Source organism: Urocitellus parryii, chromosome 3 (assembly GCF_045843805.1).
Source record: "Urocitellus parryii isolate mUroPar1 chromosome 3, mUroPar1.hap1, whole genome shotgun sequence".
Taxonomy (NCBI): Eukaryota; Metazoa; Chordata; class Mammalia; order Rodentia; family Sciuridae; genus Urocitellus; species Urocitellus parryii.
The window spans coordinates 16,091,667-16,104,252 of record NC_135533.1 but is presented as its reverse complement, the minus strand read 5'-3'; the positions used below and the strand labels follow the sequence as shown (position 1 = coordinate 16,104,252).

At 36.3% G+C, this 12,586-nt stretch overlaps 1 non-coding gene across 1 annotated transcript; it reads left to right on the top strand.

Annotated features, from left to right (window-relative positions):
- The first annotated feature begins 11,916 nt into the window (after positions 1-11,916).
- Trnas-gga (transfer RNA serine (anticodon GGA)) lies at positions 11,917-11,988 on the top strand. Its single transcript has one exon. It is a non-coding gene; the product is annotated as a tRNA-Ser (tRNA).
- Positions 11,989-12,586: the final 598 nt, after the last annotated feature.

The window sequence follows — 12,586 nt, the reverse complement described above, 5'->3', positions numbered from 1 at the left end:
AAAGCAGAAAACAACTTGGAAAAATTCAGTATCTATTTATGATTAAAAACATTGAAGAGGGGCTGGGGTTGTAGCTCAGTGGTAGAGCACTTGCCACGCATGCGTGAGGCCCTGGGTTCAATCCTCAGCACCACATAAAAAATAACAAAGATATTTTTAAAAATTGAAGAAACTAGGGATAGAATAACTTACCCAAACAATTTAAAGGCTATATATGACAAATTACCAAAGCTAACATCATAGTGAATGCATAAAAACTGAAAATATTTCCTCTCAAATCAGAAATGAGAGAAGGATGACCACTATCACTAATCCTATTCAGCATAATATTTGAAATTTTAACTAGAACAATTAGACAAACTAAGAAAATCAAAAGGCATACAGACAGAAAAAAGTCAAATTATCACTGGTTTCAGGTGATATAATTCCATACTTATAACATCCACAAAGCTCTGCCAGAAGAGTTCTAGAAGAAACAAATTCAGCAAAATTGCAGAATACAAAATCAAAATACGAAAATCAATAGTTTTTCTATACACCAATAATGAATCCACTGGCAGGAGAATCAGGAAAACAGTTCCATTCACAATGCCCCTCCATAAAAAAGTAATAATAATAATAAAATAAAAAATAAAGAAATTTAACCTAGGAGATGAAAGACCTCTACAATGAAAATAAAAGAACCCTGAAGAAAGAAAAATAATCGATGACCTAGAAGATGGAAAGATCTCCCATGTTCATGGATAGGCATTATTAACATTGTTAAAATGGCCATATCACCAAAAGCAATCTACAGATTCAATGTAATCCCCATCAGAATACATATGACATTCTTCACAGAACCTGAGAAAGCAGTCCTAACATTCAAGTGGGAGAATAGAAGACTCTGAATATCCAGAGCAATTCTAGAACAAAAAAAAAATCTTGGAGACATACCAATATCCATTTTTAATTATCCTAAAGAGCTATAACAACAAAATGGCAAGGTATGATCATAAAAAACAAAGATCAATGGACTAGAATAAAAGGCAGAAACAAATTCACACAAATGTAATCATCTGGTCTTTGACAAAAGTACCAATAACATATGTTGGAGAAAAGACAGACTTTTTAACAAATGGTGTTGGAAAAACTTGATACCCATATGTAGAAGGATAAAAGTAAATCCCTATCTTTCATCCTATACAAAAGTCAACTCAAAATGAATCAAAGGAAGTGGCTGGGGATGTGGCTCAGTGGTAGAGCACTTACCAACATGTGTGAGGCATTGGGCTCAATTCTCAGCACCACATATAAATAAATTAGTAAATAAAGTAAAGGTCCATCAACAACTAAAAAAATATGAATCAAATAAATAGGAATTAGACCAGAAATTTTGCCAATGCTAGAAGAAAACCTCGGGTAAATACTCCAACACACAAGCACAGACCATGATTTCCCCTATAGGACTCCTACAGTTCAGGATATAATATCAAAAATTAATAAATTGAATGGTAAATAATAAAAAAGCTACTGCAAAGCAAAGGAAACAAGAGCATGTAGAGAGAACCTATAGAATGGGATAAAATCTCTGTGAGCTACTATTCTGGATTAATATTCTGAATATATAAAGAACTCAAAAATCTCATGACCAAAAACCCAAATAACCCAATTCATAAACCAGCAAATGAACTAAACAAATGCTTCTTTAAAAGATAAAATGCAAATGAACACCAAATACATGAAAAAAATGTTCAATGTGTATAGGAATCAAGGAAATAAAATAAAAGCTAAACTGAGATTTCATCCTGTTATCAAGAATGCAAATAATAATAAATGCTAGTGAGGATATGGGAGAAAATGAACACTTATATACTTATACACTATTGATGGAATTGTCAATTAGAACAACTACCATGGAAGCCAGTGTAGAGTTTCCCCAGAAGACTGTGAATGGAAACACCATATGACCCAGCTATACCAATTTGGTATTTATCAAAAAAAATTAAAATCAGAATACTATAGTGGTATGCACATACCCATTTTTATAGCAGTACAATTCACAATAGCCAAGTTATAGAACCAGCCTAAGTACTCATCAACAGATGAGTGGAAAAAGAAAATGTGTTATATATACACAATGGAGTTTTATTCAGCCATAAAGAATAAAACTGTTCCATTTGTAGAAAATGGATGAAACTCAAGAATTATGTTAAGCAATGTCAGACCCAGAAAGTCTAGCTACATACACTGTAGCTAGAGAGAAAATAGAAGAGGTACCATCAGAATAGAGAAAGGGGGAAAGGGGAGAGGAGGGTGAAAGGAGGTACTGAGGAATGAAATTGACCAAATTATAACACAATTATGTCATGTGTGACTGTAATGCACCAATAAAAATTTAATTAAATTTTTAAGAGGATGGTACTGGGGAATGAGATTAATCAAAATGTGTCAGTTATATGCCTTATGGATATGGCATAATGAATCTCACAATTATGTATAATTGCAATGTAGCGATAAAATAAGCAAATAAATTAATAAAAATAAAAAAGAACACAGTTGAGATGTCATACTTCCTGATTTCAAAACTTATTGCAAAGCTATGATAATCGAAACAGTGAGGTACTTGCATAAAGACAGTTATAGATCAGGGAAATATTTCTGAGAAATAAATCACTGTATACAGAGTCATATGATTTTTGGCAGGAGTGTCAAGACCATCCAATTGGGAAAAAGATAGTCCCTTCAACAAATGATGTTAGGAAAATGAATATCTGTAGACAAATATTGTTACTCTTATCTTATACCACATACAAAAAAATAAGTCAAAATAAAACAAAGACCTAACTTAAGATGTAAAACTATAAAACACTTAGAAGAAAACCTGGGGGAAAGAATCATATCATTAGATTTCACAAATATTTCCTGGATATGATACCAAAAGCATAGGTACCAAATTTAAAAGTAGATAATTAGGGCTGTATAGAAGTATAAGAGCTCCTGTCCATTAGAGAATACAACCTATGGGATAGTAGGAAATATTAGCAAATCATATATCTGATACGGAGTTAATATTTTAAATATATAATAAATTCTTATAATTCAATAATAACCTGGGTTTTTTTTTTGATTCAGTGATTGAACCCAGGAATTCTTTACTCCTGAGCTATACTATCCAGCTATTTTTATTTTGAGACAGGGTCTCACTAAATTGCCCAGGCTGTTCTCCAACTGCAATCCTCCTGCCTCAGCCTCCTGAGCTTCTGGGACTACAGGCATGCCCTACCATGCTCAGCTTACCTAACCTGATTTTTAAAATGGGCAAAGGACTTGAATGGATATTTCTCCTAAGATAACATATAAATGGCCAACAAGCATATGAAAAGATGCTCAATATCAAATCAAAACCACATTGAGGGTATCACTCACATCCATTAAGAACAGATACTTTCAAAAATAAAACAAAACGAGAAAATAACAAGTGTTGACAAATGGGAAGAAAAATTGAAATGCTTATGCCCAGGCAAACAATGTGGCAGCTACTCATAAAGCTAAACAATTAATATATGATTTGTCAATTCTATTTCTGTGTGTGTATCAAGAAAATTAGAAGCAGGATCTCAAATCGACATCTACACACCCATATTATCCAAAAAAATTAAAGTCAGAATACTATAGTGGCATGCACATACCCATTTTTTATAGCAGCAGTGTTCATGATACTCAAGTGGTAGAAGCAATGTAGGTGGATAAATGGATAAGCAAAATGTATTTTTTATACAAAGGAATATTATTCAACCTTCAAAAAGAAGGAAATTCTTATACATACAATGACATTGATGAACCTTGAGTACATTATGCTGAAGTTAATCAGTCACAAGAGACAAATACTGTGTGATTCCACTTATCTGAAGTATCTAAATTGTCAAATTCATACTGACACAAAGTGAAGTAGTGGTTGTCAGAAGGTGGAGGAGGAAGAAACAGGAAGCTGTTACATATGAGGTACAGAGTTTCAGTTTTGCAAGATGAAAATGTTCTGGAGATTGGTTGTAGAACAAAGTGTACACACTGAACATGACCACATCATATACATAGGAGTGATTGAGATGATCAATTTTATGTTACACATTCTTAGCACAATAACTTTTTTAAAGAACACTTGCAGAAGTGGGAAAAAAAAACAAAAGTAAAAAAAAATATACATGTTCAGGGAAATTATGAAAATGAATTTATGCTGAGACCACAAATTAGACCATGAGCCAGGAAAGTATATCCTCTGAGAAGATGAGTCCAAATGACCAGAAGCCAGGTAAGGCAATAGCAAGACAAGGGAAGAATAATTTCCTGATGCAGTCTTCTAAGCTGTGATGCCGATTCCTGCACCAGATTCCACGGGAGCTGGCTCATCCTTCTTCATTAATCAAAGATAATGCAGAATTACAGGGTAGCGTTATTTGCCAAAGAGTTTTCCATTTTCTGCTCCTCTGAGATGATGCTGATTGGAGAGAAAGAGAGTTCCCTGAGGACAAACGCTTGAGCTCTCAGGACCAGAGTTTGCTTGCAATGAAATCCGAGTGCTTAGAGGTCTGGTCTTGTTATTACCATCCACAGTCCCTCTGGTGAGCCCAGTGCATTCAGCAACACTCCTCCAGGCAGACCCATCATTAGGGAGCCGCACAGGAGAACGTTTGCATTTTCTCTTTGATTTCCAGCGAGTCAGGTCTCTAATTGGATGGTAGTCGTTTTACTCTCTAGAACAGTATTAACTGCTGTCCAAAGGACTTGAAGCTAGAACCTATTGCATTTGTTCAAACTATTCCATTCATAGTTTATAGACCAGAGTTTCTCATCTTCATTCATATGCTGAACTCTCTTAAAGGAGAAAGGCAACCAGGTGTGGTGGCGCCTACCTGCAATCCCAGCCTCTTGGGAAGCTGAGGCAGGAAGATCATAAGTTCAAGGCTGGCCCAAGCAAGTGAGCAAAACCTGTAGCAACTTAGAGAGACCCTGTCTCAAAATAAAAAATAAAAAGGGCTGGGGATGTAATTCAGTGGTGAAGTGCCCCTGGAGGTTGAATCCCCAGTACTTAAAGGAAAACAAGGGTGGGGGGAAGAGTAGAAAGGGATTCTTTTTTTTAAGACCCTTAAAAATTTTTAAATTCTTTCAATTAGAATTTTAATTCAGTATGTTTTTTTTTTCATAAAACAAGTTATAAAATCCTTATATTACCTATACAACAATAAAACTCAAATAATTCTGAAATATGAAAGTACACAACCTATATTCTCAAAACCACAGCCTTAATGTTTTATGGCAGATAATGTCCCCAAGTTGCTTACCACTTTCAACAAGAATCTGGTCCCGTTTGCTCCAGAGCAATTTCTTTGGCACTGGGTGCTGTGATAACAGGCGGTTGTCTGGTTGCATTTCTAGACTACAATAACAGTGAGCCCTTTGCTCACATGGCCTGCAGAGATGCCATTTGGCCAATGCTTAGCACAAAGGCCCAATTTACATAATAATTTTATCTTTATTCTTTACTCATGAGCTCACCATCACAAAATAGTGCTTTTTGGTGACCAATGGGGTTCCAGAAAACACAGAGCAGTTATTTTCAAAAGGAGACACCAGCTGATGTAGAATACCCATATGCAATACTAATTTTTAAATGACAATACAAATGCAAACAACATATTTTAATATTGAAAAGAAATAACATAAGCTCCAGATTCTTGGGATCCGCTGAGAAATACTACGCCAAACCTCACTTGGCATCTACTTAATATTAGTAAAATATTTCTTGTTTCCTATTTATTTCTTCCAGTTGGTATTAGTTTCCTGACAGCAGTAAGACCAGGAATCTATTGCTTCGCCTACAGCTATAAAGCCACGCCCATTATCACAAATTATCTGACCAATTGTTTGTTGGTGTCAGAGGTTGCTGAACTGAATTATTGAGTAAGCCTCCCTGAGTTTTTACTGCTTTGGAGTTCATGCCAGTCAGTTCCCTGGGTTAGAGAAGATTTTATTATGTATTGCAGGAAATGGGTTCATTCCACGTGAGGGCCATTTTGTTCTGTCCACTCTTAACCCTGGCATTCAGACCAGAACACCTGAGCACTCACACCATCTGACTTTCATTCAGCTGGAACCCTGAGCTGGAAAGTGGGAAGTGGATTTAAAATAAAATGACAACAGAAAAGCTTATACAAGACTGCTCTAGTCAAGGGTCTATCTCAGATGGACTCGGATACTGAATTTGAAAACCAGAGCCCGGACTACTCTACCTTTATCACTATGTGGCCTCAGGCAAGTCTCCTAACTTCCCTAATATGTAGTTCTCTTATTTATTAAGGTTGAGGGTTGAAATAGAGATTCTCTAAGATTCTTTCATGGTCCAAGAATCAAATAAATAGGAATAAGGCAGAAACTGGACCTTGGAGGTAAACTACCCACTTACCATATGATTTGTTGTCCTATTAGAGTCCTGAAAGATTTGAGGTTTTATTACTTACTTGATTCATTTTTCTCCATTTATACCACCCCTTTGCTCTGTCTGCCTCTCCTCCTCTCACTCTTCCCTCTCCCCTCCAGATGGGGACCACCATCAAGGAAGGAGAAGCCAGGAGCAATGGCATCAGGAGCACTTTCAGAGGTTGTAAGCACAGAACTTCTTAAAGGTACAATGTGTTCCCTTTCTCTCAGGAATAGATATGGATCCTTTTGACATTCTTCCATCTCATAAAGTAATTTCATGAGTGCATTTGCCAATCTGAATGTTGAACTATTTCCAAAAAATCTCTTCATCAAAGCTAATGGATAACTATTGTCTAGTAGTCAAGAGTTCACTGATGTTTCCTGCTCCATTACTCAATAAACATTAAATAACAATAACAGAAATTATACTATTAAAACCACTCTGAGTGAATTCTTTGAGGTGAAAGGAAGTAATAAGAAAGAAGAGAAGACATTATGCCAGAAAATATAACTGATCTGAAAGCAGAGGTTCCCCAAGGCCATGATGTTGCCAAATGGACTTCATATTTTGCTTTAAATCTGTGAATTCTGTTTTTAAAGGGTTACTCTGACAGTTGTTAAGGCAGAAGCTTCTGTCCACTTGTAAGGACAATTAATCACATGGAACACAGTGGCTCTGCTGTGCTGGTTAATTGCTTATTTTTTAAAAGAAGATATGGAGATAGTTAAGAGACTTCAGATGCAAATAAAGATTACCAAAAAAAAAATAAGGGAATTAGATATATGTTTGTTGAGTTTGTAAAGGAAAAAGCAAATGGTTGACTTAATTGCTACCTTATGGGAATGTCAGGTTTGTCAAAGCATATTTTCTTCTTTTCCCTAATACATTTTTAAATTCAGAATTTCTTTTGATTCCAGAAACTCTAATTTGTTCTTTAAGCAAATATCCTGAAAAGCCTTCATTATATTTTTATTAACATTTTCTTCAGTTCCTCCATTAGCTCTGCTTCCAAAGAAAGCACCTAATCTGATTATTCAGCCTGAGCTCCCTTTGTCAGACATCCCTGTCTCCCCAAATGGCTAGTGATGTTTCTTTGCCTGTTTGTACCAACCAGTGTGGTATCCTTAGCACTGGTGCAGTGAGACCACTGGCCTCATTGTGTGGTCAAGAGGGAAAGGTAAGGTGGGTGTCGATTCTCGCTCCAGCAGGCCTGCAGCAAAAAGTCTGGTCAAGAGGCCGGAACTCTACACATTCCTCAGGTGCTGAGAACTCCTGCTATAAGCACAAGCAGGCCTCTCTTCCAGGCAGTGAACCTTCATCCTCTGCTCCAAAAACATCTATTGGCCCAGTCAGCCTTTTGCTGAAGGCACCTAAGCAGACAATGGTGTTAGTTCTGTAGCACTGACCAGAGGCGGGCCTCCCTGGCAGCTTGCATTTCTGGAGTGGCTATCTAGGCTATTCACTGGTTTGGGGGATTGTCCCCTATGGATACCCACCAAGTGCCAAAGTTTGACCACCATTACATTAGTGGGCGAGTTGCCTATGCAAAAAGAAAGATTTGTGGGTCTTAAATCTGTGCACAGCTTAAACTCCCCCCAAGTCCCTCAGAGGCAGCAATTTCACCAAAAGCTTATGAAAATGTAGATTAAATAATATGCCTGGTTTTGAGGAATTCTTAGAACCTATAATTACTTCATCGATTTTTCTCCCTCTGTTCCATCTACAGTTTCATTCATTTATTTTTGTTTCCTGATGTATGTCTTGTGCCACTTAAACCTATCTATTCAACTAATCATACTCTATGCAAAAAAAAAAAAGTTTCTTTGTCCCCCTTTACCTGTCTATTCTTTTGTATATACACCTATTAGCTGCCTAGGAATATTTATATTTCAAAATTTAAATGTCTCAATGGAAGCATGTGGTAAATACTGATGCCTGAAATTTACACACCATTCAGACTGTCTTACAATGGGGGCCTAAGCATTCACATTTTGAGAAACACTTCCTAGATAAGGCTTTGAGAACCATTGATAGGGATGCTTGCTGGTTTCTTCTGGGAATAGTGCTCTGGGCACCTGCCACAGTGTGTTGGTACCTGATAAAGTAGCATGCCCACCTAAGGCCCTTGCAGTAGAAACAATGAAATCTCCACTTAGAAATCTTATGTATGTAATGATACTAACACTTATGTAGTGAATACCATATGTCAGTAATTACTATATGGCTTATATTAACTCACTCTAAACTCACAATGACCTTATAAGGTAGGTATCAATTTTATTCCCATTTTACATCCAATGGAACTGAAGCAGAGAGGTTAGGAGAATTTTCTGGAACAACAAAGATAGCACTGCAGAATCAAGATTTTTGAATCCTGTCTGGCTCCAACATCTGTACCCTAAATACTCAAACATTCTATTTTTAGAGAAGAATTCCACTGTAGAACCATTGAATTCATTTATTAGAACAAGCTAAACATTTCCTCTTTTCCATCTTTATCTCTGGGTCCTAATCTTGATGTTTAAAGATAAATTTGTTTCTCTCAATCGAGGAGATATCTAGGATTATAGAATACTAAGGATGTAAAAGGTCTTATAAATTCCCAGTGCTGCCACTTCATTTACAGAAGAGTTTCCAATTTAAAAGTTCTCTTTATGATTATGTCTAATCTGCTGTGTCACAGGCTTCATTCTCTAGAAGGAGATGCTGAAGCTGAGTCTTGGGTATAGGCTGATAATTAAGGATCCAAAATCATGAAAGTGAAGAGGAAGAAATGGGACTCAGCAGAGAAATTAAATGAAATAGAGTCCTAACAAAGCCTTCACCAATCCAGCAGGATTGTAGCTCAGCGGTAGAGCGCTCGCCAAGCATGCATTAGGCCCTGGGTTCAATCCTCAGCACCACACAAAAATAAAATAAAGGTTTTTAAAAAAAATCCTCTTAAAAAAAAAAGTAGTCAGAGCTCCAAATGATTTGGTAGAAGGAAAGAGGAAGAGGCAATATTTGAGAAGATAATGGAAGATAATTTCAAAAAAAAAAAAAATCAAGAAAATGAACCCATCCTTAAATATAAGAAACACCATGAATTTCAAGTGAGGTTAATAAACATATCATCGAGCTTGTTATTAGCCCAAGAAAAGATCCCAAAATAGCCAGAAGGAAAAAAGCCAGATTATCCTCAGATCACAAAGTCATAAAAAAACTGATTTTTTCAACAGGAAAATCAGAACCCTGAGGACAGTGGTATCAAAACAAACTGTCAACCTAAAATTATATACCCAGCAAAACTACAAACTAAGAATTAGAATAAAATGCAATCCCAGAAAAATTAAAGCTTTGTGGGGTTCATCTTGCTTGTGTTTCAGTGCTGGGGATCAAACGGTGGGTCTTCTGCATGCCAGGCAAGCACTCTACTTCTAAGCAACTTCTGCAGCCTGACAAATCAAAGCTTGGAACCAGATCCTCCAGTTAACCCTTCCCTGTATGACACTGAGTATGTTAAAAATTGTGATGCAGCCTCCAGAGCTGCAGTTCTTTCTTGGCCTGCAAGTTTAACATTTTTCATGCCTTACCACCTTTTGAAATGTGTGAGACAGTCAGGCAGCTGAGAAGGCTGTAACATTTTTTCTGACCCTGGGTAATATCACAAGTTTCCTTGCCTTTCCGTTCCACAACAATGCTGTCCACTCTGCATTTCAAAACTCAGTCAATATCTCATAATTCACAAACTTACCTGCTTTTCTATCTTTTCCATCACTCACTATAGATGTTATTTTAACACTTTCTAGAGTGGCCTCACATACAGACTGGCATTTCCTCTTCCTTTTTTTCTCTCTGTGCACTGCATTCTTGATTCATTGGCATTGAACTTAGGGCCAACAGCACCATAATTCAGGTTAAAATTGTTTTAAAATTTTTGTCAAAAGTTCTAACTCTGAATTGTTAATAATGTCTATTTGTTTAGACATGAAGAGCTACTTCACCCTTGTCTGTGCCAAAACTCAAGAACCTCTAGAGCAATGCAAAAAACATCGGCGACCAAAGAAGGCTAAGCAATATCCAAGGGAAATGAAGTTTGAGCAGGAAAAAAGAGACTCCCTGACTGTTGGTCCTCAGTGTCAGCCCCAAATGGTTGCCTCAGTTTATACTCCCACCTGCAACGTGTGTTTCCGTTTCCCAGTATTCACACCAGTTCTTGTTTTTATTGGATGTTAATTTTTGCTGGTTTGATGGAATAAAATGACACCTTGTGGTTGTTATTGTTTGCAATACAAAGAATTCTTTTTATTCTTTTGAAACACGTGATTTTTTTTTCACTCTTCAACGCATGTTTAACTTAACTAAAATTAGTATACTACTCTCCTCCTGAACAACATAAGGACTTCAGGATGCCATAATTTTGAGCCTCTTTTCTATTTTTGTGCAATTTCATCCAGTATTTTAGTTGTAGAGTGGATCCTCTTTAGTCACAGATACCTACGCATTAAAATGTACTTGCAACAATTTAAAACCCCAGAATTGGGCAATGATGAGGTGAGATAAAGTACTGAGTCATCTTGAATATTCTTGGAGGTTCTCTGAGCAGGTAAATAAAACAGAACACACACAGCTAAAGCCACCAGAGACAAAAGTAGGCAGCAGTGAGGCACAGGACCAGAACAGAAGGATGAGGTAAGCTGCACGTTGAATGACTCTCCTGCCCACTCTGATTCCAGAATATCAGCATACAATTACATTCCCTCGTTAGTATTTTTGCTTTTATTCTGTGAAATTCCATTCCACACTTTCCATTTCATTTTGCTTCTCTTTTTAAAATTGCTGGTCAAAACATACTACTTGATTTTTCCACCTTTTGGCTCTGTTTGAAAAATACTAATGGAAAATGAACATCCTGACTTACCCAGCACACAAACAGAAGACAACAAATCACTGTAATCATTAATGCACTTTGATGCATGCAAATGGGAATGGACAGCACTATCCACTCAGATCTTTGAGGAAGCCTGGTAATATAAAAAAGAGAGGCCAAAACAAACCAGGAAACACAATTAAAACAAAGCAGGAACCAGAAAATAAGTCTTAAAATATTATCATTAACAGAAGATATTACTTCTAAAAACAGCACACAACGCAATGAGCAAGAAAAAAAATATAGAACTTTGACATAAAAAAATGAGGTGCAAAATTTTAGTGGAAGAAGTGGAAAGTAAAGTAGAAGAAATTAAAATTCATAAAAGAAAATGGATAGATGGAAATCAGTAAAAAAATTATTTAAAAATTAAGAGTTCCATCCACAATTACAATAATTCAGGAGTGGAAATTAATCAAATCAGCTATTCAAAAATATTCTCAGAATTTAAGGACATGATTGTTCAGAAGAAAAGATTTAATACATTAAACAAAAAGGTCATCATTTGGGGGCAATAGATACAAAGGAAAAAGGAATCTGTGAGACTGGGGATGTGGCTCAATGGTAGAGCATTTGCCTGGAGTGCATGAGGCCCTGGGTTCGAACCTCAGCACCACCAAAAAAAAAATATATCAGAAATTAAAATAACATTGGATGTTTCAACAATAGCACTGAAAGCTAGAAAATGATAGAATAATTCCTTAAAAATTCTGAGGGAAGATTTTTCCCAGGTGATTTTTCTCAGCTATGTAAAAACATAGAGTCAGTTATGATGAGACTTGTAAGAATCAAGCAATTTACCCTCAATCCCCCTTCTTAGGTCCACTAGAGTGTGAGCTTCAAGGAAAGAAGGGAATAAACCAAGAAAAAAAGAGGCTTGTGGTCCAGTAAACAGGATTTCCAAGAGGGCAAAATGGGAAAGGGTTTTCCCAGCGCCATGGTGAAGAGAACTCCTGGGATGACACTGTAAAACAAGACAAAAAAGGAGGTGAGTAACTAGAGGTTTTCAGAGGAGTGTATTAAAAAAAAAAAAAAAGACAGATTAACCCATTCATTTGAATATTGAGAACATAATATTTTTGGCAGTAAAACTGATGAAGCAGCTGGTATATATTTATTTAGGGGTTGTCTATGTTAATATCATAAATGAGTATACTTAATAAATAAGCATAACTATCTCTCTATATTAAATATTATATGTAGGTATACAACCCCCA